At 43.7% G+C, this 24,990-nt stretch overlaps 1 protein-coding gene across 1 annotated transcript in view; it reads left to right on the forward strand.

The window, feature by feature from the left end:
* The first annotated feature begins 307 nt into the window (after positions 1 to 307).
* LOC127000003 (mucin-5AC-like) overlaps positions 308 to 24,990 on the forward strand; it is a 153,287-nt gene continuing 128,604 nt past the window's right edge. The window contains exon 1 of the mRNA XM_050863367.1: positions 308 to 574. The gene's annotated coding sequence lies outside the window, so the exon portion shown is untranslated. The remainder of the gene's footprint in view (positions 575 to 24,990) is intronic.

Here is a 24,990-nt window from a genome sequence, read left to right on the forward strand (position 1 = left end):
TATACATTCACACCATCCTCTCTGTCTAGTACTTGTTTGTATATATGTGTAGGTGTGTTAGCTTCTCTGTCTGTCTGTCTGTCTGTCTGTCTGTCTGTCTGTCTGTCTCATTTGCACCCTTTCGTTTAATATTCACCTTTTTTATTGTTTACTGTTTACTAATATCGACCTTTCCCACTGTCTTCTCCCCCTCTCAATCTTCCATCACACCATACACCTCTTTCATTACCTCCTCCTCCTCTTCTTCCTCCTCCTCCTCCTCCTCTCTCTTCTCGGCGCGGTGATGGCGGGCTGGCTTACGAGAGTTCAGTGCGAGTCTGGCGAGGGACGCGTGTAGACCGTTGCTGTTTGGTGGGTCTTTCTCTTTTGCCCACCCGTTCACCTCCGTCCCTCCCTCTCTCCCTCCCTGTCCGCCTCCTGTGTGTCTGTGCGTGTGTGTGTGTGTTTCCCTCACTAACCCCGAACCAACGAGGACTAACTAACGTAGGCAAAGGGAAGAAATACGGCGAGGTGTTTTTTTTACCTATCGAAGAAGAAGGCGAGGAAAGAAAGTACGGTGCTTTATGAAGACAAGGTAATGTGCTGTGTGATTTGTTTGTTTGTTTGTTTGTGTTTTATGTTTAGTGTTGCTGCCACCACTACCACCACCACCACTACTACTACTACTACTACTAAAGTTATCGCTGCTGGTGTTACTGCATAATAAGTTTAGTTTTTTTGTTACTCTTGTCAACTTTTTTGTGGTGGTGGTGGTGGAGGTGATGGTGACTGGTGTTGTGTTGGTATTTTGAGTGTGTTTGTTTGTTTGTGTGTCAACGATCTCTTAGTGGATGATGAACGTTAGGTGAGGAGAACCTGTCAGTGTGTGTGTGTCTTTTTATTTTTATTACGTCGTTTTTTTTTCTTCTTATAAGTAATCTGAGAGCAATGTGAAGTGGTTGGTTGCTTCTATTGTCTTCATTCTTGCCCCGTTGTGCCGCTATTGTGCTTTAGTGACGTGACGGCTTTTATTACATTATATTTGCAGCTTTTTTTGAGATCTATATTTTCTCTCCGGTTCCGCTCGCCCTCGTGTTCCGCGTTGCTCAGAGATCGGCGATGGCATAAGACTTTCGAAAGACAAGACACTCGCGCGGGTTTGACCGGATCACTTTTTGCGCGAGCGTTGAAATCACCAAATCAGCTGGTGGCCTCCTCCTCCTCCTCCTTCGACTCCTTCCCCTCCTGTTCTTCTACTCCTCCCTCCTCCAGCCGCTCTCCCCTTCCCCCTCACACCTCTCCCTACAACTCTGTCTCCTCTATCCTCCTCCTCCTCCTCCCCCGCTTCTTCTTACCCCTCCTCCAGCCGCTCTCCCCTTCCCTCTTACACCTCTCCCTACAACTCTGTCTCCTCTATCCTCCTCCTCATCCCCCGCTTCTTCTTCCCCCTCCTCCAGCCGCTCTCCCCTTCCCCCTCACACCTCTCCCTACAACTCTGTCTCCTCAATCCTCCTCCTCCGCATCCCCCGTTTCTTCTTCCCCCTCCTTCAGCCGCTCTCCCCTTCCCCCTCACACCTCTCCCTACAACTCTGTCTCCTCAATCCTCCTCCTCCGCATCCCCCGTTTCTTCTTCCCCCTCCTCCAGCCTCTCCCTTCCCCTCACACCTCTCCCTACAACTCTGTCTCCTCAATCCTCCTCCTCCGCATCCCCCGTTTCTTCTTCCCCCTCCTTCAGCTGCTCTCCTTCCCCTCACACCTCTCCCTACAACTCTGTCTCCTCAATCCTCCTCCTCCGCATCCCCGTTTCTTCTTCCCCTCCTTCAGCCATCTCCCCTTCCCCTCACCTCTCCCTACAACTCTGTCTCCTCAATCCTCCTCCTCCGCATCCCCCGTTTCTTCTTCCCCCTCCTCCAGCCGCTCTCCCCTTCCCCCTCACACCTCTCCCTACAACTCTGTCTCCTCAATCCTCCTCCTCCGCATCCCCATTTCTTCTTCCCCTCCTTCAGCCTCTCCCCTTCCCCTCACCTCTCCCTACAACTCTGTCTCCTCAATCCTCCTCCTCCACATCCCCCATTTCTTCTTCCCCTCCAGCCGCTCCCCTTCCCCCTCACACCTCTCCCTACAACTCTGTCTCCTCAATCCTCCTCCTCCGCATCCCCCGTTTCTTCGACTCCTCCCTCCTCCAGCTGCTCTCCCCTTCCCTCTAACACCTCTCCCTACAACTCTGTCTCCTCAATCCTCCTCCTCCACGCATCCCCTTCTTCTTCCCCCTCCTTCAGCTGCTCTCCTTCCCCTCCTCTCCCTACAACTCTGTCTCCTCAATCCTCCTCCTCCGCATCCCCCGTTTCTTCTTCCCCCTCCTGCAGCCGCTCTCCCCTTCCCCCTCACACCTCTCCCTACAACTCTGTCTCCTCAATCCTCCTCCTCCTCATCACCCGCTTCTTCTTCCCCCTCCTTCAGCCGCTCTCCCCTTCCCTCTTACACCTCTACCTACAACTCTGTCTCCTCAATCCTCCTCCTCCGCATCCCCCGCTTCTTCTTCCCCCTCCTCCAGCCGCTCTCCCCTTCCCTCTTACACCTCTTCCTACAACTCAGTCTCCTCTATCCTCCTCCTCCTCCTCCCCCACTTCTTCTTACCCCTCCTCCAGCCGCTCTCCCTTTCCCCCTCACACCTCTTCCTACAACTGTCTCCTCAATCCTCCTCCTCCTCCTCCTCCCGCCCTTCTTCTTCCCCCTCTTCCAGCCGCTCTCCCCTTCCCTCTTCCACCTCTTCCTACAACTGTCTCCTCAATCCTCCTCCTCCTCCTCCTCCCCCGCCTCTTCTTCCCCCTCCTCCAGCCGCTCTCCCCTTCCCCCTCACAACTCTTCCTACACTCTCCCTTTTCTCTCTCCCCCTTCCTTCTCTCCCTACCCTCCAGTACCCTTGCATGCCCATACCAATTCACGAAGAGATCAGTTATGCCTAATATACACCCCTACCATCACCATCACCACCACCTCCATTATCACCATCACCACCATCATTATTCATAGCCGTGACCGTTGGTGCATCGCGTTAGCCATTCACCATAGCCAGTGCACCATAGCCAGCACGATCAATGCTACTTAAGTTTACTCACTGTATCACTATCATCATCACCATCAACGCCGCTCTCTCCTTCCCCACAACCTTCTCAGCGCCTATCACCAGCCCATCAACACCATGCCTCCTAAAATGACTCTTCACTCTGGAAAACAACACCATCACCACCACCATCATCACCAACACCATCACCGGCACTGAAAGCCACGTGACAGGAGAACAAAATAAACAAAACATGATAAGAAGGAAAAGGCTGTCAAATAATAATCAATGAGAGAGAGAGAGAGAGAGAGAGAGAGAGAGAGAGAGAGAGAGAGAGAGAGAGAGAGAGAGAGAGAGAGAGAGAGAGAGAGAGAGAGAGAGAGAGAGAGAGAGTGTGTGTGTGTGTGTGTGTGTGTGTGTGTGTGTGTGTGTGTGTGTGTGTGTGTGTCTCAGAGGGAAGGAAAGAGAGAGCATAACTGTTCCCTCACTGGCTGGTCTGGCGGCGATGTTACCAACTCGGCCAAGGTTGCTTAGGCGACTCAATACTCCTCCTCCTCCTTCTCTTCTTCCTCCTCCTCCTCCTCCTCATCCTCTTGACTTGTATTACGGCAGCCTCCTCATCTTCTTCCATATGCATATAGACACACGCACTTGTCCTTTTCTCCCTTCTCATCGTTCTTATATTCACTTGTCTATGGAATTATTTGCGTGTTAAGTTTACGTTTTTTTGCAACTAAATCTGTTTGTATAAGGAAACGTTTGTCTGTTATAGTATCCGCCTGTCTGACTGTATCTCCATCCATAAACTAATTAATTTCTGTCTGTTTGTTTGTCTGTCTGTGTCTGTCTGTCTGTCTATCTGTCTCTGTCTCTCCGTCTGTCTGTCTGTCTGTCTGTATGCATCTCTCTCTCTCTCTCTCTCTCTCTCTCTCTCTCTCTCTCTCTCTCTCTCTCTCTCTCTCTCTCTCTCTCTCTCTCTCTCTCTCTCTCTCTCTCTCTCTCTCTCTCTCTCTCTCAATGTTAATGAAAACAAAAATCATTCATATATCTAAGAATTTACCTTTTATTCTTAATCCACTAACTACCCATTAACCTTCTTACTCTAATAGTGACCCCTTTACGCAATAATAATTTCTCATCTATTATTTCAGTCAACAAGGTCAATGACTAGAAAAAAAAATAAAGATGAAAGGAGATATATTTTCATGTACACGTATTTCACTCCGAGCGAAACGAGTTCATTGAGAAAGTGGAAGGTGGAAAATAAAAAGAAGACTGACCACTCGCCTCAAATAATCAGGTTGGGCATCACGGTGAGGTTACGGGCGTGAGCAAGCGTGGCATGCAGTCCGGTCGTGGCTTGCATACGTCCACGCATACCACAAGGGGTCACTGGCGAGGCTCCTCATTCCGCGTTGCAACAGAGACATAAACGGGACGGTCAGACGTTGTTGCTGCATCATCGTCAAGGTATAAAAGTATTAGCCGATCAAAACTTTGGACTTCTACTGTCGATTACTTCTATTGCCTCCATATTATCGTTGTCATTTGCAATTATCGTTATTATCATGATCATTATTATCATTATTGTTATTATTATTATTATTATTATTATTATTATTATTATTATTATTATTATTATTATTATGATCATTATTGGTAGTAGTAAATGTAATAAACGAATTTTTCAGTGGGCTTTCTAGAAACTAATAGAAAAACGTGTGTGTCTGTGTGTGTGTGTGTGTGTGTGTGTGTGTGTGTGTGTGTGTGTGTGTGTGTGTGTGTGTGTGTGTGTGTGTGTGTGTGTGTGTGTGTGTGTGTGTGTGTGTGTGTGTGTGTGTGTGTGTGTGTGTGTGTGTACATGCGTGAACGGGGTCGCGAGTCACCTGGGGGCCTGGGTTACCTGAACGTCCTTGGCTAATTACAGGTGTAGAGGGCGAGGTGTGGGTGCTCGGGGCTGCCGGCAAACAAAGCAGCTCATTAGGCCATAAAAGATAACAACATGCAACACATATGCTAATCTTATGCACTTAACTGCATGCGTTATTAAAAGAAAATCATGCCCTCTGAATATGGATGTATAAATGAATGTATAAATAAAGTATAACTGTACTTATAGACATTCACTGAAGCCTAGTCAAAGGAAACAGTTACCAGGAGCCTTACAAAAATACAAAACACAAAAATACAAATTATTGAATACATTATACAAAAAAAAAAAACTTCATATTTCAAACAAAAATAGAAAATAAGATATATAACACCTCATGATTAGCAAAGAAGAGGGAAAAGCACAAATGTAGAACAATATGCACGGGTTAATGAATGAAAAATAATGTGGAAAATATAGATCATAAAAAAAGTTGGAAATTTTATGCTAATAACAAAGTATGAAAAGGTTAATAGAGCATAATGTACGAAAAAAATAATGTAAAAAAAATAGCATCACAAAAAAAAGATCTAGGAAATCTTCAAGTATTAACAAAGCATGGAAAGGTTAATGGAGCAAAATGTACGAAAAAAATAATATAGAAAAATAGAATCATAAAAAAAAAGCTACGAATAAATTTTCTACCATTAGCAAAGAAGTAAAAGCATCATTGCCTAACCTTTCATGAACATCCTTTTTTTTACCTTAACTAACTGTGAACAACTCTCACTTTCGACTAAACGACAACGAACAAAAACTCGTAAAAGTATGTTAAGTAAGCTAAAAGATCTGCATAACTCCCCTGAATAGAAGTGTGGCAACGTAAAGAACAATAAGAACATAAGGAATCGATGCACTAAATTCGGATTGACATAAAAAGTTAAATGAAGTGAACACAGAATTAGGTTATCAAGACTTCTTCTATTGTTCCGAGGGATGATTATGAAGACGATGATGATTGCGATGACTATGATAATGACAGAAGGAAATTGGAGCAAGTGAAGGAGGTGAATAAGCAGGAGAGGAATGGGACGGATAGAGATAGAGAAGAAGAATAATAAGGTATGGAAGAAGGTCGAGGAAGAGAAATGGAGTAAAAGAGAGGAAAGAGACGGAAAGGGAGAAAGAATGATAGAGTAAGGCAAACAGTAACAGGAAGGAGATGGAATAAATGATGGGAATAGGGCGGAGGGAGAGGAATAACAAGCGAGAAAATCAAACAGGAATGGGAAGAAATACGGATCAGAGAATAAAGAAATGGTAAGGAGCAAAGGGAAGGAAGATGAAATAGAGGAGGAAGTATGAAGAAGATAAGAGGAAAAATAGAATAAAGAAGAAATATGTGAAAAGTAAAGAGAAACAAGATGGTAAAATAAGCAGCTCAAGGGAAGAAAAGATAAAATAAAGAACGGTATATTTATAGAAGTGCAAGAAGAGCATTGGATTCCAAGTCTGAGGAGATTTACGCGAATCAAAGGTGAGGGCGGAAGGTGAAGGAGGATGAAGTAAAAATAAATAGGAGTGAGGAAAAGGAGAAAGAATGTAGAGGCATAAAGGGGCTAGAAAGGTGAGGAAGTACAAGAGGTGAAGGATTGAGGAAACAGGTGAGAGAAAGGATGAAACATGAGTAAAAAAAGAATTCAAGGCAAGAGTAGCGGATGAGAAAAATAAAGTGTTTGGAAAAGGGGAGATAAAAGAAAATGGTAGAATGGCAAAGAATGAAATTGAAACCAAATAACGTAGTGTAAAAAAGATACGAAAATAAAGATAAAAAGATCTAGGAAAAAGACTGAGAAGACATACAAAGGCAGAACAAAGGAAGATGAGAGAAAATAAAATAAAAATACGAATGATGTGAAGGAGATTGTGAAAAAGAGTTGAAGTTAATTGAAGGTTAAGAAGCGAATGAGGAGAGAAAGAAGAACACACAAAGAATAAAAAAGTCAACGTAAGGAAAACACAAAAAAGAGAAGAAAAAAACGAAAGACCATACGAAAACAATGACGAGGAAAAGAAACAAAGAGAGTAAAGGAGGGACGAAGAGAACGAAGTGGGTGGAAGTGTGAATGAAAGAGAGCGTGAGGGGGAAGAACGAGTGAGAGTGGGAGTCGAGTGTATAAGGAAACACGAAGAAGGGAGTGCGAAGGAGGGAGGAGGAATGTAGAGAGTAAAGAGAGTGATAAGGCAAGGCTGTTGGAATGAGAGCGTGAAGAGGGAGAGTGTGAGGGAGAGTGGATTGGAATGAGCCATATTGAAGACCAAGGAAATTATGGTGAAGGAGGAGGTGTGGAGGAGGAACGAAGAGTGAGAATGAGTAGAGTGAGTGGGAGAATGAGATTGTTAGAATGATGGAATAAGAGAGTGAGAGAGAGGGAGATAGGTGGAAGAGTGTATGATAGTGAATAAGAAGGAATTGTAAAAGAGGAAGGTAATGAGAGGAGATTCGAAGTGAGGAAGTGAGAATGAGAGAAGAAGAGTTAGTGTGAGAGGGACGGAGAGATAGGAGAACAAGTACGTAATGGTGAAGGAAGAAAGATGTAAGAAGGAAAACAAAGAGTAAATGAAGGGAATAGGTGAAAAAGGTTATTAGAATAAGGGAATAGGAGACAGTGAGAGAGAATGAAGGAGAAGTGGTGTAATGTGGAGGAGGAGGAGGAGGAGGAGGAGGAGGTGTGCCGTATCATGGGTGATGACAACGATCAATGTGAACGGTTTGCGGTCACACGAACATACACACACACACATACACACACACACACACACACACACACACACACACACACACACACACACACACACACACACACACACACACACACGTTGGCTTTTCTTTCCTTTGTTTCTCATAAATACATTATTACTTTGTTTATAGAAGCGTCATTTTCTTGTTTTATGTCGTCTTGTTCTTTTTTTTTACCATGGCACTTTTTTTTTTGTTTCAACGGATCGATAACTTTAAAAAAATGCTGTAATGTTAATAACGTGGGAGAGAGAGAGAGAGAGAGAGAGAGAGAGAGAGAGAGAGAGAGAGAGAGAGAGAGAGAGAGAATCTATAATTACCAGGTACATTATTCTTAAATTATCACCTCACTTCTGATAATCCTCTGAAAAGGAAATTCTGCTCTCTCTCTCTCTCTCTCTCTCTCCAGCAGTTCCATTGCGTTTCTTAAATTAAACACGACACAACGCACCCAAGAGCTCCAGGAAGAGAGAGAGAGAGAGAGAGAGAGAGAGAGAGAGAGAGAGAGAGAGAGAGAGAGAGAGAGAGAGAGAGAGAGAGAGAGAGAGAGAGAGAGAGAGAGAGAGAGAGAGAGAGAGAGAGAGAGAGAGAGAGAGAGAGAGAGAGAGGTTTACTAGCGTTGTGTGAAGGTCGTTGAGCAAGGTAGTAGATATACGTGGTGTGGGTTGGTGGCTTTGCGGGGTTTACTTGAGTTAGGAGCTTGCTTAACCACCTACCAACCTACCTTCCTATCTACCAACCTAACTATCTACCTATCCTTCCTTCCTTCCTTCCTTATTTTTTCTTTCTTTCTCTCTTTTTTTCTTTCTTCCTCCCTTACTTCTTTCCCTCCTCCCTTTCTTCTTCCCTACCTTACTTCCTTCCCTTCTTTCTTTACTTCCTCCCTTCCGTTCTTCCTTTCTTCCTTCCTTCCTTACTATCTACCTACCGACCTTCATACACACATACATACACACGTACATACATACATACATACGTACATACATACATACATACATACGTACTGCCCACCCAGCTACCCACTTACCCACCTACCTAGATATATACCTGCCTGCATACCTGTCTGACTGCTTGCTCACCTGGCATCGTGACGGGACACTCACCTGCCCTCCGCCACCTGTCTTGAACGTGTGCCAATAAGAGGAAGGAATGCTTATTTATATATACTTCCACAAAGGTGTTCGTTTAACTTCCATTTAGTGAGAATTGGATATCGACTTATTCGGTAATTGTGGGGTGTGTTTGTATTATTATTATTACTATTATTATCATTATTACCTTTCTCTATTTAATTTTGTTTTTGTTTGATTGTTTTCCTTGTTGGTGGCGGTGAGAACTTCTGATGAGTTATTTCCTTACTTGTTCATGTGTTTCTAATTCCCGTCAGCTTCACATCAGTATTTCCTCTCTTCTTCCTTCTATTCAAATACACCTGCGCGCGTTTATTTCCGTTTGTTTATAAGATAAATTATGCATCTTTTTAAATGTCCTTATGACTCTTTTTCCTTAATCTTTACTTCTCTATTTCACTTTAATTTTCCATTGATATTGTTGTAGTTTCTACTTTTTGTTTCTATAAGAACTCAGTTTACATACTTTTTTGTTGCCCATTCTGCTACGTCTATCCGCTAGTTCTTATCTGCCTATCTGTCCTATACTACTCTAACAGCCAATCATTCTGCATGCCTGCGTCTGTTGCTTGTCTGTCTGTCTTTTTCTCTTTCTCTCTCGCTTGGCCACTTCCTTTCCAGCCACAATTCTCTCGATCCATTAGTCAAACCTTTTATCTCCTAGTCCTTGAAACCCTTCCCTCCTCCCTCCCTACCTAAGTTCTCCTTTGTTCCCTCCGTTCCTCCCTCCCTGCCTCTATCCCTACCTATCTTCCTCCCTTTCTGCCCACCTCCTCTCCCTCTTTCCGCCTGCATTTTCTCTCCCTTTTCCTTAATGACCATTTTTCTCCTACACTTGGTTCTTACAGGTATCCTTTCTTCCCTCCGTCCTTGGTTTCCTAATTATTAAACTTCTTTACCTCACGACTGGTGCTACTACTACTACTACTACTACGTCTACTACTACTACTACTACTCGTATACTCTCTCTTTCTCATTTTGTTTTAAGATAATAAACTTGGGACGTCATGACACGCATTTTTTCTTTTATAAAATCTTTCCAGGTAAAAAAGTCATGTTTGTCTTGCGCGGTTGCCTAAAAAATCTTTCTTTAGTTCATATTTTAGGAATGACATCTGGTTTTTTTTTTCAAACGCACATGTAATTTTTTATGGCATATTATTTTGTGTCGTTTGAAGTTTTATGATTTTTTTCTTTGTAGATCCTTCTCTTCTTCCTTGTCATTCTCATTCCACCAAAAAATATATATGTTTGTTTGAATAGAAATCCTGCTCCTGCTTCTCCTCTTTCTCTTCCTTCTTAACAGCTTCTTCCTCCTCCTTTTCGTCGCCCTCCTCCTCCTCGTCTTCTTTCTCTTCGTCTTTGTCTCCTTTTTCTTTTACTTCTTCTTTTCTTCTTCTTCTTCTTCTTCTTCTTCTTCTTCTTCTTCTTCTTCTTCTTCTTCTTCTTCTTCTTCTTCTTCTTCTTCTTCTTCTTCTTCTTCTTCTTCTTCTTCTTCTTCTTCTACTTCTTCTTCTTCTTCTACTTCTTCTTCTTCCTCCTCGTCTTCTTTCTCTTCGTCTTTGTCTCCTTTCTCTATTACTTCTTCTTCTTCTTTCTTTTTCTTTTTTTTCTTCTTTTTCTTCTTCTTTTTCTTCTTTTTCTTCCTCCTCCTTCTCCCCGCCGTCTACCCGGCTTAGTGTTACCAGCATAGCGGTCTGCCACTTGCTATCCTTGCAGTGCTCACCCCCCTCACACCGCTGCCCCGATCCACCTGTCCCTCTCCAGCCTCGGGTTACCTCCGGCTTCCTTTCCCGAAGATGTAATAAGCATTAAACCACCACACGTTTTCCCATAGCGTCTAAATTAATTGGGAAGATATATAAGCTTTCTCTTGCTATTTTCTTTCATTATTTGATTTATGTTTGTTTTATGTGCATGTGGGTGATTTAGTTCGATGTTGTTTGTCTTAAATATTTCGACGCCCCAATATACATGTTTGACAAGGCTTTCGTATAGTTTTGGGTATATCTATGGGTAGTTTTATGAGCCCGGTGGCAGTCTGAGTCTTATATTAAACCATGTATCTATAAAAACACTCATTCCAACTCGATTGATTTCCTTTCGGCCTGAGGAAATTGTTGATGTGGAGGTGGAAGCAAATGAGAATATCGAACTCAATCCCAAAGCTTCATTGTTCTTCTAATAACTGTTCTTTCGTGTTATTATGTTCCACGGCAGCTTTTTATAAGACAGTATATATGTTTTGTATTTTGTTTTGCCTCGTGTCTCTCGTTTTCTCCCTTTCTTTGTTAGTCAGTGTTATTCGACCTTCCTGTTTTTATTTCATGGCGAGAAGTGAAAACATTCCCGGCTTGTGTTCTTGTCCTGCGGGGCGGAAGTTTGAACTTTTGACCTTTTTCCTCTTTTTTTCACTTTTTATCACATTTTATTTTCTGTTGTTTGTGTTTTGGCATTTTAAGTCACGTGAAGGAATGAGAGTAACTGAACTTTTCTTTGTACACACACACACACACACACACACACACACACAGATGAAAAGGCTATTAATACTAAAATGTACAAAAATATATAAAGAAATAGACAGAGACGGTTGTTATTGTGTATGCTTCAGTGTAATAGCTGTTTTAATTTGTGTTTTCAATCAGACTGTGGTGTGTGTGTGTGTGTGTGTGTGTGTGTGTGTGTGTGTGTGTGTGTGTGTGTGTGTGTGTGTGTTTGGACAAGGAAAAGTTCATTCAATTACGTTCCTGCGGCAGGTGCGAAAACACTTTACCTTTTGTACACACTCACGCGCGTCTAAGTCATTCCAGATAAACACATTGTGAGGAAAAACACAGTACATAAAGTTCCCCCATTCAAGGATTTCCACAGCTCCATCCGTCTCTAGATTATGAACGGAACAACGCTTTGCTGAACAGTCAGATCAAATCAAACGGCACTCGACTCAAGGACTTTCTGCCGTGCTGGTAACACTGTACGGCGTGTCGCGTGCCAAGGCCGGCCGACCAACCCTCGTCTCTCGTGTCTGTCGTACAAACCAACGACCGCAACTTACGGTAACCTTCCCGCAACTCAGACAGAAAGGGGAGAGTAAAAATATAGAAGGGAAACGTAATACTGAGTCGCTTTTCTGTGTGTGGTTAATTTACCCAGATGAGAGAACATATAAGGGAAAAAGTAATTAATTCAGTGTCCACGGTGATCTTAGAATGATGAAAGCAGAAATATCGAAGTGTAAGAAGAGTAAAAATATCGAAGGGAACTAAGAAGCTGCACTAACGACCGACATATTCATACATCCAAAAGGGGCGAGAAAAGATGATTATACAATAGCAGAAGGTGATAAATGCAGCTTCCTTGCTCCTTTATTTGCCCATTCTGAAAACAATAGATGAAGAAGGGAGATGTAATCGTGGAGGACTCAGTCTACACCACATGAGAAAAATAACTAAATGAGGTTAAAAGTAATACTGTATCGTTTGCGGTTAAAAAGTGTATGAATGACATTTGCCTCTCTTCATCGCTCTCCATCCTTCCCTTCTGCCTTCCCATTTTCGTTCTCTTCCGTCTCTCCTACAAGGCTTTCCCGTCGATCCTCACCATTAGCTTAGGATTAGTTAGATTCGAAGCAGAGCAAATTGATAAAGGTTGAAGAGTATTGTTATCATCTTTTTCCATTTCATCTCAACATAAAAAAATATATAAAAAAAAACACCAGCGCATCAATTTCCCTTACACCTGTCCAATAAACGAATGCAAAATTAAATGCAACGCAGCAATTAAGTCACTTTCCCTTAGTCAGCCCTTCAGAGTGTAAGTAAATTAGTCGCTCATTTTCTTTCTCTCATTATAAACAAGTGGTCACGCGCCGAGCCTGCCACCTGGTGTAAATGAGGAAGGCAGGTGAAAAGGAATGCTCTAATGTGTGTGTTTGTGTGTGTGTGTGTGTGTGTGTGTGTGTGTGTGTGTGTGTGTGTGTGTGTGTGTGTGTGTGTGTGTGTCAAGCCATTTGAGACTCACGGATAGTTGCTGCGCCGCCATTGCTGGGCGTGGTCCAAGGTTGTGTTGCGTGTGTGTGTGTGTGTGTGTGTGTGTGTGTGTGTGTGTGTGTGTGTGTGTGTGTGTGTGTGTGTGTGTGTGTGTGTGTGTGTGTGTGTGTGTGGTCATGTGCGTATCCCATCATTAGAAACAATTAAGGTGTATATTTCGCAACCTTGCATATTTTGACATTTTCCCACGGGAATTCTTTTCTTTATTGCTGTTATTATTATTATTATTATTATTATTATTATTAGTAGTAGTAGTAGTAGTAGTAGTAGTAGTAGTAGTGTTACTATGATGATTACTATTACTACTACTACTACTACTACTACTACTGCAATGGCCAGTAATAACAACACATACACACACACACACACACACACACACACACACACACCTTCCGTAACTAAGGGGCGAAAAGCAGTAAACCTTCGCGAAATTATTACGGAAGAAAAAAAAATAGTATTACGTGTAGTACTTGAATATTGAAGGAGGAGGAGGAGGAGGAGGAGGAAGAGGAGGAAGACATAAGAAGAACATCATCTACAACATCAACAACAAAATAGAAAAATGTAAATAAACATCACCAGCATCAACAACAAAGCCAAGATGAAGATAATAAACAAGGAGAAAAATAGACCGAGTGTAACAGATGAGGGAAATTTACATAAACACAAGTGCAGTGAAGAGTACAAACGACAGCAAGGAGGGAAGGGGAGAAAGGGGGAGGAGGAGGAAGGACATGAAGAAGAGGAGGGAGAGAGGAAGCATGTTTGAGGTCCTCTTAAAACCATCCCCAGACCTCATCACTGCCCGGGGGCGTGAAGGATGCGCCCTGCTGAAGGATGCGGAAGAACCAAGGAATTAAGGTGGACATGATAATCCTCTTCTCCTTCTCCTCCTCCTCCTCCTCCTTGTCAGTTCATACGGGATAACCTTGGTGTGGAAGAGAGAAGGGCGTGGTGAGGTTGGGTGGGGAGGCTTCCGAGAGACGAGGAGAACGAAGAGAGGGAGAAAGGAGGGAGGGATGAGGAGAGATGCAGGTGAAGCAAAGTACCTGAGGGCTGTTACGATGGCATTCTCCCTTCCGTGGGCTTGTGCTTGTGTTAGTTTACGTGTTTGCTTGTTTGTGCGTATATGAATGTCATCCAAGAGGTAACAAAATACCTATAGGATGTGCTAAACCCCAACGCTATCCAAATACAGCCTTAAAAGAATCGATACAAGGGTCGGATAATTAAGTCCAAATTCAGGTCATCGCGTCAATGCAATATCAGCGTCAGTAATAAAAGTCAGGCAATAAACCATCGAGCAAGAGAGTGCTGGTCAGTCACCTATATACTTGCACTACCTTACCTCCTTACAGTAAAGGTTTAAGGTTTCACTCGCTGACTTTTATGTAGGTCGGCAAAACTAAAGGTAAGGGTGTAGGTGTGGATGTGAGGAAAGGTGTGGAGCGTTCGTTGTAGGTGAATGTTAATATGAACGTGTAAAAAAAGGTGTACAGGTGAATGTAATGACGCAGGTATAGAGAAAAGGGAGTAGGGATATGGTGATTAGAGTGTAAGGGAGTGCACAGGTATATGAAAAGGGGGTTTACTCATATTAAAACTCACAACAGGTACATAAAAGGTAGCGTAAAGTTGGATATATGTGTAGAAAAGCAGGTGGGTAAATAAAGGAGTGCATGTACAGTTATATATATACAAAAAAATTATTTACGTGCATTAGTAGATATATAGATTCAGACACGAGTGTGACGAGTTGGATATTTATGAACAAGGGACAGGTATTTGACAAAGGTGTGCATAAGTGAACGTAAATTAACCTCAAATGAAGATTCACGTATAATAGAGTACAGAAAGGTATCTAGATAAGTGTGTAAAGTCGGATAGATGTTTACAAGGGACAGAAAACTTGATAAAGATGTGCTTATATAAAGATAAATGAGCGATACCCTTACATTAGAGTACAGACAGGTATAGAGAAGTGTGTATAGTTGGGTATATGTGTATAGAACGCTCCCACACTGACAATACACACACCAATCCACCTTCACAGCCTCTCATGGACTAACGGGGCTGCCGGTGGAGGAGGGGAGGAAGGATATGAAAAAACGTAATCAGAAGGCGTGAAGGCGACTCGGTTCGGGGCCTTTACGCAACAGCACGCTCACAACCTGACAACAAGCACGAGCAGCGGGAGGAACTGTGATGTAAAAAAAGAAAATGTAAGGAAAAGAAAATTACGTGGAAACAAAATTTTAAGTGATCAAGAAATTATATAAATGTATGATGGCAGATAATACGATATAAGTGAGTAAAATGTTGAAAAAGAGATGAAGCAAAAAGAATAATAATGTTTATCCTAACGTAAAAGAAATAAAGAAGACGAAAAAGGAGAAAGAGGAAAAGAAATAGCAGAAAAAATATAAAAAAAAGGAAAAGAAAAAGAAAACAAAAACAAAAACAAGAAAAATAAAAGAAACGAGGGATAAGAAGAGACAGAAGAAAAAGCAGGTGATGAAGAATAAGAAAAACAACCGAAAACGACAAAATCATTGACAACATCACAAAGAAAACAACAAAAATCTCTAACAACAAACAACAACAACAACAACAACGATCATTCCCGGACCAATACAAACAAAACAAGCTTTACTAGCACAAAACTGTGCTAGATCGGCGTCGCATGACCCTCCAACACCCCCCAACAATTTATATTATGCAACTAGGGGTCTAAAATGGAAAATGCTGAAAAGCAAAGATGGCGCCACTATAAACACTTGCCTGCGCCACAATGGGTTGGGGCCGACCATCAGGCCCTACTATGAGGGCCTACCGACGCCACAGGCCAAGACGTAAAAAAATGACTTTCTTTATAATGGCATGAGGGCTAACAAATATTATTATACAATGTCATGTCTACAATGCATGGGTAAGCCAGGAAAATAACTTGAAGAGAACAACAACAACAACAAGATGAACAATCTGTTGATCGGCGTCTGCAACGCCGATAAAAAACAAACAGAAGCTCAACCTAATTCACCCTCCTTCTAAGACTCTCCTATTCCCCCTCTTTCCAAACCACCTTTTAACAATACGTACGTGACGGAACTCGAGTATACGGAGCCCAACCACGCCCAGCCCCCACTCAACCCTATTCTTTATGGCCGCTCAACTCCACCCAAGACCTATTATCCAACACCACTGACTCGTCCTTCAGATATCACCTCCTCCTAACCTCTCCTCTCCCAACACATCCCATCCTATGCTATCCTTTACCTACCCTTTCCTATTATCCAACCTCACTTGTCCTTCATCATCTCCTTCCCCCTCATCTCTCCCATTCCATATCCTCTCCCAAATGCCCATCGCATCCTTTTATCTTCCCACCTAATAAGTCTTCAGGGCCTTAACATCCCATCCACGACACCATTCATCTCATTACCATTCCCACTCGATAAATCCTGACTACCCTTTCCTTTCCTTCCGCCCACCTCACCCCTCTTTATTCTCAGACCATTCCCAGCATCACTTATCTTGCTGTTACTCCCCCCACACTACCTACCCTTAATTTCCCCTCTCCCAACCCCATTTCTCTCTTCTCACTCATCTCCTTTCACCATTCCTCTCGCTACTACCCGCCCCCTCAACAAACTCCCATACGATTCCTCTTTTTTTCCACTTTTCCTCTTCCATTATTCCTCTCTCTACAACTCCAAAAGAGACTAGCCCAAAACTTCCTCTTACATCCCATTCCTCATTTCCCACTCTAACTTTTCCTCCATGCCTCTCAATACAACGCCAACGAGAACACGAACAAGAAAAAAGAAAAAAAAGAGGAATAAGAAGATAGAAAAAAAGCAGGTGATGAAGAATAAGAAAAAAAAAAGCCACAAAATTCCCCATCTCATTCCTCTTTCTAATCCCCTTCCACCATCCACTTCTTGATTACCGCCAACAAAACCGATCCCAACCCCCTCCCCACCCTCTTACGACCTTGAGGGTGGAGTAGGGAGGCACGGAGGGTGTGGAAGGAGTACTCGTAATTCCCCTCCCACTCCCCGTCACCCCCCCATCTCCAGACACGCCTCACCAGACGGCATCCACAAAAGACTTCTTTCTCTGGAGCCTCCCTGACCTTAGCGTCCTCCCCTTTGTCCCTGGCGAGGCTGCGGCGGTGACGAAGGTGATGCTGCTGACGGTGGTGGTGGTGGTTCGTTTCAAGGTCGTTAGGGTGTGGTGTTGGTGGACAGGGGGGGGGGGGGGTTAAGAGTTAAAGAATAGGGGCATGTAAGATGGAAAGAGGGAACAGGAGAATAGAGGAAGGATGGAAGAAATAAGAAGGGATTAAAAAGAGGAAATGAGGGAAAAAAGGATGAAATGTATGGGTAGATGGGAAAGATGAGAAAACGAGAGAGGAAAAAACAAAGCAGAGAGTGACATAGAAAAGAATATAAATAAATAAAAAATATAAAAGTGAATATAAACACTGATTTGTTGGCGTTGGGATGAAACTAAAAGAAGGAAAACAGGGAAAATAATGACCATGAAATAATGGTAAAAAAAAAGGGAAGTGTTTTTTCGTCATGGTGGACTGCGACAATTTCCTACGGTGATGATGGAGAGAAATAGAGAAAAACTGAGAAAAGGAGGGAAGGAGGAAGGCGTAATCACAGCGTGGCTAATGGGAAATAAGATCGATGAGGGGAAGTGAAATGGGAAGTGAAGGGAAATTTCCTGAAACTAAGGATAAGGGATTACTGATTGAAGGTTACGTGTAGAGAAAAAAAAAAGGATTAAAGTGAGCAAAAAAACTAGATAGATCGAGGACATTCACGAACTCAGAAAAAGAAACACGGCTATAAAAAGAGATACAGATGTGGACAAACACAGACAGATACAGAGAGACAGAAAAAAAACAGAAAGAACGGATGGCAAAGAGAAAACCAGCAAGAGGAAACCACAGACAAACAACAAGGAAGACAACAAAACAAACACACATACAAAGCAAAAAATAAACAAAACAAAAAAATAAAGAAAATAAAAACCGCGAAAGCACACCACCACATAGACATACAGAGCAAAAGGAAGGCAAAAGAAAATAAAAATAAATAAACACCGGGAAAGCCCACTAACGCCCATCAACCCCAGAACAACACAACGGCGGGATACAAACTCCCTCCCTCATTGACGCAACACAAGACACTCAGTATTAAGTAACCTAATAATGAGGCACAGCGGTAGGCCCCCCATCTGAAGGCCGCCCTGGACTAGTGACACAGAAAATAGTACTAAATCAATTGGGTGTGGTTATGCCTGATGACGAGGGCGAGAGAGAGGAAAAAATGAGGTCGACTAAGAAGAAAGAGAATTGGGAGGAGAAGGAGTAATAGTAAAGGGATGAGTTGGAAGGGGAAGGGGAAAAGTTCAAGTAGTAAGAGTGCTACAGGAAAGTTTGGAGTGCTAAAAGGAGTAGGAGGAGGTGGAGGAGGAGGAGGTCATCAGTCAGACATCTGTTGGACTAATTAAGCCAGAGTAATCAACTTTGTAATTCACGGTACAAATCATCAGCCAGACATCTATTGGACTAATTAAGCCAGAGTAATCAACTTTGTAATTCACGGTACAAATCATCAGCCAGACATCTATTGGACTAATTAAGCCAGAGTCATCAACTTTGTAATTCACGGTACAAATCATCAGCCAGACATCTATTGGACTAATTAAGCCAGAGTAATCAACTTGGTAATTCACGGTACAGATCATCAGCCTGACATCTGTTGGACTAATTAAGCCAGAGTAATCAACTTTGTAATTCACGGTACAAATCATCAGCCAGACATCTATTGGACTAATTAAGCCAGAGTAATCAACTTTGTAATTCACGTTACAGATCATTAGCTTGACATCTGATAGACTAATAAAGCCAGAGTAATCAACTTTGTAATTCACGGTACAAATCATCAGCCAGACATCTATTGGACTAATTAAGCCAGAGTAATCAACTTGGTAATTCACGTTACAGATCATCAGCCTGACATCTGTTGGACTAATAAAGCCAGAGTAATCGACCTGGCAAGTCACATTATAGACCATCAGCCTTGGAAATTAAACTCATAATCGCGGTTAAAACATAAATGATGCAAGACTGGCGGCGTGGAATATGCATATGTGTATTGATTATCTGCCTCATATATACCTACCTACAATCTATAGACCTTGATCCTTCTGTGTTTATCTCGTACAGGAATGGAGTACTGTAGCTCTTTCGAAATTAGAGGAAAATTAAATATTGTAAGACATGATTTCAAAGTCCTCTCTCACCACACGAATTTGAACACTTCTCATCTCTGGCAACCCCTTGACTCCTCCCCCCTTCTAGCCTCCTGGTGATAATACTGCCATCCAGCCCCCTCCGCCCAGCCCTCCCTGTACGATCTGCTGTCTGCCTGTTGCTTGAAAGGAAAGTAATCATCCGGTACTCGGTTTACTCGGTTTTGAAGATTAATTAAAACCACAACCACGTGTGAAAAATGAGAAGGAAAAAAAGGTAGATGTCATTAGTTACGTTTTCTTTCTCTCACTAACTGAACTAACTGAACGTCTTTATCCTCAATTCGTAACTTAGTCTGTGTTAAAAAAATCGTCTCCCCCACCAAAAAACAAGTTAATCGTGCAAAAAACTCATCAGTTAATCACGTTTTCTTTAACACCTTCACTTATCCAATCCCATTTTTTGTTATATTCTCCCACTCCCTCTTTTTTTCCTTCCTCTTTTACGATGGATTGCGTAACTGGGTTCGTGTGTGTGTGTGTGTGTGTGTGTGTGTGTGTGTGTGTGTGTGTGTATTTACGTCAGGGCGTGGTCAGACTCAGGGTAAGAGTGGGCCAGAGGGGACGGGAGGAGAAGGGAAGGGAAGGGAAGGGAAGGGAAGGGAAGGGAAGGAAGAATAAGGGGAAGGGAGAGGTCCAGGAACGTCAGGGTGGACCACTGCCCCAACACGTCTCCAGGCTGGCAAGGTGAAGGGCAGGCCATGGGCGGGGTGCAGGGGTGTGATGGAGCGGGTGTAAAGGGGTGTGGTGCAGAGGGGGGAGGGGTAAGAAAGGGTGCCTATGGTGTGGCGAGGGCGGGGCAAGGAAAGTATGGTGAGGTGGCGAAGGTCCGTGGAGGGTGGTGGGGAAGGGAGATAAGGGTATAGGGCGTATTGGGGAAAGAAGGGAAGAAGGGGAAGGGAAGGGAAGGGAAGGGAATAAAAAAGAAGGCAAGGAAAGAGAAAGGAAGGAAAGGAAAGATAAGGAAAGAGGAAGAAAGCAAAGGAAAAGAAAGTGAATGCAACTATGAGGAAGCGAGTTAGAGGGAAAATATAGGAAAATAAGTAAAGGCGAAGAAAATTATAGGAAAACGAGGTAAACTATAGAGAACTAAAGGGAAAGGAAAGGAAAGGTGGCGTGGGGGACGGATGAAGGTAAGAGGGTTTCAGATTATCAAGAGTGAGGAGAGAAGGGAGTTGGTCAGGGAGGATGTAGAGCAGACTGGATTAGAACATGGTCTTAACGAAGGGAGGGAGTGTTGAGAAAGTGGCTGAGAGGGGATTGAAGTGGAAAGGAGGACAGGAGAGGGATAAGGAGAAAGGTGTTGGCTATAGGAGAGAGCGTGTAGGGGACAAAGACAAATGAAGAACAGAAGGAAAGGATAGGGAGAAGACAGGAAAGGACGACTAGGGTATACAAATTAGGTGCTCGATAGACAATTCCTACATCAAACAATTAACGAGCCTCCATCAATACACTCCTACTGCCTTTCCTCTACTCCTCCCTACTGTACCTCCTCCATTAATCTCCTCCTTGCTAAACCCTTGATTAAAAAAAGGAGCAGTAGGGACAGGGAGTAAATGGACACCAGGGATTAGGTGACACGGACGAAAGGGCAACAAAGGGTAAGTTAAGTCGAGGGATGGAGTGCAGCATCTAAGTGACATCGAAGGTTAGTTACTCGAGGTCGCTGATATATGGAGGTTATTCATCAGGATTAGAATAGAACGTCTTTTTTTTTTGTATCTCCCACTTAGCGATAAAATGCAACTGTCCTGAGACTATATACGAGTTTTAAGGATCAAGCGTTAAGTTCAAGGTGCTTAGTAAAGGGGAGATATAAATAGAAAGAGATAGATAAATAGAGTCAAGGTGATTCATAAATGCCATGTTTACCTGTATAGACAAGACGTGGCGCAATTATCCACGTGCACACCTGCGATAAATGAGGAGGAGGAGAAGGAAGAGGAGGAGGAGGAGGAGGAGGAGGAGGAGGAGGAGGAGGAGGAGGAGGAGGAGGAGGAGGATAAGAAGAGGGACGAGGGTGTGGTCAGGACGCAGAGTTAAATTAGGTTAACGGGCAAGGAAAGCGTTCGTAGATTAAGAATAAGAAGGAAAATGTTAGGAATTGCCGAAGAAAGGAAGAGGAACAGAGAGAAGGGAGAGAAGGGAATGCAGTTGGGTAAGGGGAAGGAAGGAGAACATTAAAACCCAGAAAATTCCCGTGTCTCAAATTTTTTCTCCTCTTAAACAAGGTCAAAAGGGTCACGCCGCTGCCCAGTGCCCAGTAAAAGTAGAGAGGTATGTGAGGGCGTGTGTGTGTGTGTGTGTGTGTGTGTGTGTGTGTGTGTGTGTGTGTGTGTGTGTGTGTGTGTGTGTGTGTGTGTGTTGGGGTGGGGGGGATAGTGTACGTGTGTGGGGGGGTCTGTGTGCAATATGGGCGTGGGGCGAGCGTGTGCGTGTTGTGCGTGTTGTGTGTGTGTGTGTGTGTGTGTGTGTTACTTAAAGCAGGTAGACAGAAAGACAGATAAACAGACACAAACGAAGAACGTACACAGACAAAAACACAGACAATTTGAACGACATCCAGACAGACGGACAAAGACAATCGAAGTGACAGGAGGAATCACGACAACAGCTCCACAACAAAAAATAAAACAGCACTATTACACCAAAACGAAACAATAAACCCACAAAAAAAAAATACAATAGACCACCTCCTCCTCCACCACCACAACCACCACCACCGCCACCAGACACCAGCAACAGGAGCGGCGGGACGTTCTGGTTCTGCCGCCAAGGATAACTGATACACGACTTCGAGTTTTTACTTTAGCATTCTACAAGTACTGCCGCCGCTGTCCTGCCTCCCCTAAACATGATGCACGATAGCCACGTCTCACCTACAGCCACCTATCGCCTACCTGCCTGCCTCTCCTCCCTCCCTCCTTCCACTATGTACCTGCCTGCCTCTCCTCCCTCCCTCCCTCCACTATGTACCTGCCTGTCCTCCCTCCCTCCCTCCACTATGTACCTGCCTGTCCTCCCTCCCTCCCTCCACTATGTACCTGCCTGCCTCTCCTCCCTCCCTCCCTCCACTATGTACCTGCCTGTCCTCCCTCCCTCCCTCCACTATGTACCTGCCTGTCCTCCCTCCCTCCCTCCACTATGTACCTGCCTGTCCTCCCTCCCTCCCTCCACTGTGTACCTGCCTCTCCTCCCTCCCTCCTTCCACTATGTACCTGCCTGCCTCACCTCCCTCCCTCCCTCCACTAGGTACCTGCCTGTCCACCCACCCTCCCGCCACTCAGTACCTGCCTGCCTCTCCTCCCTCCCTCCCTCCACTATGTACCTGCCTGTCCTCCCACCCTCCCTCCCTCCACTCTGTACCTGCCTGCCTGTCCTCCCTCCCTCCATCCACTATCTACCTGCCTGTCCTCCCTCCCTCCCTCCACTATGTACCTGCCTGCCTCTCCTCCCTCCCTCCTTCCACTATGTACCTGCCTGCCTCTCCTCCCTCCCTCCCTCCACTATGTACCTGCCTGCCTCCTCCCTCCCTCCACTATGTACCTGCCTGCCTGTCCTCCCTCCCTCCCTCCACTAGGTACCTGCCTGTCCTCCCTCCCTCCCTCCACTATGTACCTGCCTGTCCTCCCTCCCTACCTTATATATCATGCTGCCTTACTACCTTCTCCCCTGCCTCGTTCTGGCCCGCCCGCCCGCCCACTTTTAGTTCTCCTCCCCCACCTGGTGTGTTTTATTTTTGTTTGCTTTTATAACCTTGTCAACTAGATGCCTGTGGTCGTTGTTGTTATTGTAATCAGCATTATTCATTCTAGTTTTATGATCAACACTACTGCCACCACGAACAATTCTTTTTATATTACTACTACTACTACTACTACTACGACTACCATTACTACTACTACTATGGTACTGGTTAAGGGTGAAATCCGTAATAACATGTGACAGCTGTCGTTCTATTTTTCCATAATACCTTCCACGACTCACAATACATTTCGTTTGGCCTTTTTTAGTGAGTGAGTTTTCCTTTCCTGCAGTCTACTTTTACGTGTCTTTTCCTTCTGATTCTTTCTCTCCTCGTACTGTCCTGTTTTCTTGCCTGTTCTCTGTTTATATATTTGCTGAATGGGTATATGGTGTTATGTTTGTCTTTTCTTTCTGGACAGTTTTATGATTACTTTTTCAACAAATTTGAGCCAAACAAAACAAAAAAAAGGAAAAATATATGCAAAGAAACTTCGCAAGAGAAAAATCAAATCAGTAAAGCATAGGAAGATAACTAGAGAATAACAAACACGTAAAATTAAACCAACCAACCAACAAACAAACAACCCGCAGCTTCCTGACTAACGGGACCTACTTTCGTCATCTTAAAAAAGCGTTGCTGTTTTCGGATTCTTTTTAATCTTTACCGCTAGACCTAACCACACCCTCCTCCTCCTCCTCCTCCTCCTCTTCTTCTTTTTCTCCTCCTCCTCCTCCTCCTTTTTTTTTTACATCTGGCCTATAGCGTCGGTAGACTATTACACCGAGGCCTGATGGTCAGCCCGAGCCCGTCATGGCCCAGGCAAGTGTTTATAGTGGCGCCATTATTACTGGCTCATGCTGCCCCCCGGAGCTCATTCTTGATTTCACTTGCGTTGCACAGCTTCTTCTAGAGTCCGGGTTGATGGGTGGTCTTCAGGACAGCATGTGGGTAGTCTTAGGCCACTCGGCGGTGACTGAAAAATCCCAGGTGGTTAGCGGCGGATTCGAACCCGCATCATCGATAGCGCGGCGGAATGCGGGGCCGGCATGCTAACCACTCAGCCACCGCCTCCTCCTCTCCCTGCCCCTCCCCCTTCCCCATCCCCTTCCCCCTCGCCTTCTCCTTCCCCTTCCCCTTCCCCTACTCTTCCTCCCCCTCCTGTTCTAGTAAAGGTTAAACAGATACGAAAAAAAAATATCCGAGACTAAAATTATTGTGTTCGTGGAAATTAATATAATTTTTTTCCTATTCACCCATTATTTCTAAATGTTCAATAGCAGTCAAGGGAAATTATTCTGATGCACGGAAAGCGAGAATGAAATAAGAAACTGTTACCACTAAAAAGAAAAAAAACGAGTATAAAATAGGGAAACACATTTGTGGTGCCGAAAGAGACTGAAAAGAGGAAAATGTGACACCGATAGAGAAAATTAATTAAAGAACAACATAGTAAGTTAAATACAGCAGTAAATTAAGACAGATGAACGTGCAGATGGAGCGGTAACTTTCCCACACTAAAAAAAAAAAGAGAAAATAAGGAGTCTGAGTAAAAGGCAAAAATGAAACTAATAAAAAAGAATAGGAATGAAAAGAACAGCAGAAATAAACGAAGCAATAAACACAGGCAGCTGAGAGTCTAAAATGATCCGTAAATTTCTCACACGGATATGAAATAGAAGAATAAAGGAGTTTGAATATGAGGCCAAAGTGAACAGCATTGGAAAGAATAGTAATGAAGTCAACAACGGAAGTAAACGAAGCAATAAATCTAGCCACAAAGAATCCATAATAAACAGTAAATCTATCGCAGAGTTTGAACATGAGGCAAAAGTGAGACGAATGTAAAAGAAAACCAATTCAGCATAAAAAGAAGTAAGCGGAGCCACAAACTAAGGCAGCTAAGCGTCCGGAGAGAGATATAAATGTCTCGAATGGTCCACAAAAAAGAAGTTTGAGTAAGCGAGTGATGAAATTCCTTGCAGGGTTACGGCTCCCCTAACCACCTCACCTCCAA

Source organism: Eriocheir sinensis, chromosome 17, assembly GCF_024679095.1.
Source record: "Eriocheir sinensis breed Jianghai 21 chromosome 17, ASM2467909v1, whole genome shotgun sequence".
Lineage (NCBI taxonomy): Eukaryota > Metazoa > Arthropoda > Malacostraca > Decapoda > Varunidae > Eriocheir > Eriocheir sinensis.